Source organism: Octodon degus, unplaced genomic scaffold, assembly GCF_000260255.1.
Source record: "Octodon degus isolate 3935 unplaced genomic scaffold, OctDeg1.0 scaffold00130, whole genome shotgun sequence".
NCBI lineage: Eukaryota > Metazoa > Chordata > Mammalia > Rodentia > Octodontidae > Octodon > Octodon degus.
In genome coordinates this window covers 5276-8557 of record NW_004524706.1, presented here as the reverse complement: position 1 = coordinate 8557, position 3282 = coordinate 5276, and positions in this window count along the sequence as shown.

Sequence of the window (3282 nt, the reverse complement as noted above, 5' to 3'; positions counted from 1 at the left end):
TTCTAATGGTGTTTGTAAATAGGATCACAAGTCCGCATCTTGTACAGCAATTAACCACTAAGAAGAATATATGCAGTGTATTATTTGTTGAAAAAAAAATAAGAAAAAAAAAAGAAAGCAAAAAAAAATCATGTACATATATCTGGCAATATGAATAACTGGTTGGAAGATAACTCTTATGTATTACAACAAATACTATGAAATTCATATTACTTTGTTAAGTGAAATTCTGTATCACTTGTAATTTTTTGTTTTAATTCTAATTTGTACTTTCATTAAAAATTAAAAAAAAATTAAAAAGAAAAAAAAAAGAGACCATATTGTTAAAACAAATACACAAGCTTAAATACCTAATAGTTCCTCCTATATGTGTAACTCAGTATAGAAATAAAATGCAAAATAAAAGAAAAAAATGGGAAAGGGAGAAAGAAAAGTTAATGAAATCCAGCATGGCCAATGTATCTAGAAGTGTACTTTGATTTAATATAAGTGTTTTATGTGTTTTAGATGTTTGGGGTGTGTGTGTGTGTGTGTGTGTGTGTGTGTGTGTGTGTGTGTGTTAGTCTGGCTGTTAATCTGTGTTTACGATAATTAACCTTATGAAGATTTAAAAACAAACAAATAGATCTGATGCTGGCAAAACAAAATGTGCATGTGACAATGCCTCACAATGAATATATTCATTATTTATTGAAAACATGTACTAATAAAACTTTGGTTTTTACTCTAAATTTTCATTATACATCTGGCTAAAAGTAGTCATGCCACAGCCTGACTATCGGGCTGCCTTAAAATTTCTTCCACCAGATCAGTCTGTTTACTACGTCTAAACTCAGCCTTCTATAAAACTTTAGGATATGGGCAAAATGAATACAAGTTTTTTTGTCAGAATGTAGCACATATGGCCTCTAGTCCAATTCTCAATACAATCCTTATTCCCAGCTGAAACCACATGAGCCTGGCCTTTGCTGGCTTCATGCCTATAAGCATTTTAGGCATTTGAGCTCTGACAAGAATCATCCATCAGGCTCGGCTCACAGCATTCTAGAACTTCTGTGGCCCACATATGCAAACCTTTCCAAATTCTTCTCACCAATCAATTTCAAAAGATTCTTCATAAATCAGTTATAGTTACACCAATGACCCCACTTCTCACATAGCAATTTCTCTCACAGCAATGACCTGACTTTTCTGGTAGTTACTTTTCTGTCCGTGGGACAAAAGACCTGTTACCCACAGTTAACAGAGGAGACATATGTTTGGCTTGTGGAAGAAATGACATACAGTGAAGAAGATGAGAAGGAAATTATGAAAATAATACCATTCCCAATTGTTTTAAGAAAAATGAAATATTTGGGAATTAACCTAGCCAAGGAAATGAGAGACCACTATTAAAAACAAAAAACCCCTATAGTACACTGAAAAAGGAGATGGAAGAGGACATCAGAAACTGGAAAGATGTCCCCTACTTGTGCATAGGTAAAATCAATACTGTCAAAATGGTCATACTCTCAAAACTGTTATACAGATTCAATGAAGCCCCAATAAAAATACCAACAGCATAATGCACACATCTAGAAAAAAAATCTAAAATTTATGTGGAACCAAATGAGACCCAGAATAACCAAAGGAATTTTGATAACAAGAACAAAAAAGGAGGTATAGCAATACCAGACTTCAACCTCACTACAAAGCAATAGTGATAAAAACAGCATGGAACAAAAACAGATTATGTGGCTTAATGGAACAGAACTGAGGCTACAAAACTCTCTCCAGACACATTCAGCTATTTGATTTTTTTTAAATTTTTGGCAGAACAGGTGGTTGATCCTGACACCTTGTGCTTGCCAGGCAAGTGCTTATTCTACTGAGCCATCTCCCTGACCTCAGCTATTTGATTTTCCAGATTTCTTTCTTTCTTTCTTTCTTTCTTTCTTTCTTTCTTTCTTTCTTTCTTTCTTTCTTTCTTTCTTCTTTCTTTTTTTGTGGAACCAGGGATTGAACTCAGGCCCCTGTGCTTGCCAGGCAAGCATTTATTCCACTACGCCATCTCCCCAGCAGCTATTTGATTTTCAATATGTTGGAGGAGGAATGCCCTATTCAATAAGTAGTGCTGGAGAAATTGCTCTTCTGTGTGCCGATTGAAGCTGGACCCTTATTTCTCACCATATACTAACTTAAAAACAAAATACACCAAAGATCTAAACATTAAAACAGAAACATGAAATCTAGTAGGAGATAAACTAGGTAAAACACTTGAAGGCCTAAGTGTAAGATTGGATTTTCTAAATAGAACCTCAATTGTACGAGAAATAACAGCAAGAATCAACAAATAAGGGAGGCTGAGGCAGATGGATTGTTGAGTTTGAGACCAGCCTGGGCTACAAAGTGAGCTCAAGGCCAACCTGAACTGCATAGCTAGACCCTTTATCAATTAAAAAAAAAAAAAAGAAAATCAACAAATGGGATTATGTTAGACTAAAAAGCTTCTGTACAGCAAAAGATCAATCAGTATAGTGGAGACATAATCTCCAGAATAGGAAAAAATTTTTGCCAGCTATTCCTCAGGGGACTTATACTAGAATATACAAAGAACTCAAAAAGATTAAACAACCTAAAACTTAAGATCCAGTCAAGAAATGTACAAGAGAAACAGACACTTCTCAGAGGAAGAAATATAAATGGTAAACAAATATATGAAAAGCTATTCAACATTTCTGACCATTAGAAAAATATGAATTAAAATGCTAAGAAAAAAATTTAAACACCAATATTCCATCTCACTCTGAAAAGAATGGCAATCTTTAGAAATCAAACAATTAAAAAAAGAAAAAGAAAAAAATCAAACAATAGCTAGGTCTGGTGGTGCACACCTGTAATCCCAGTACTCAGGAGGCTAAGGCAGGAGGACTGCCACAAGATTAAGGTCTGGGCTATCTAAGGGAGTTCAAGGTTAGCTCGCACTACATAGTGAGACCTTGTCTCAAAACCAACAAACAAATGAAATTCAAACAGTATCAAATGATGGCAAGGCTGTGGTGAAAAGGGAACCCTCCTTCATTATTGGTGGGAATATAAACTAGTATAGCCATTATGGAAGTCAGTATGGTGATTCTCAAAGAACTCAAATTAGAAATTTCTTTCTTTTTTCTTCTTTCTTTCTTTCTTTCTTTCTTTCTTTCTTTCTTTCTTTCTTTCTTTCTTTCCTTCCTTCCTTCCTTTCTTCTTCTTCTTCTTCTTCTTCTTCTTCTTCTTCTTCTTCTTCTTCTTCTTCTTCTTCTT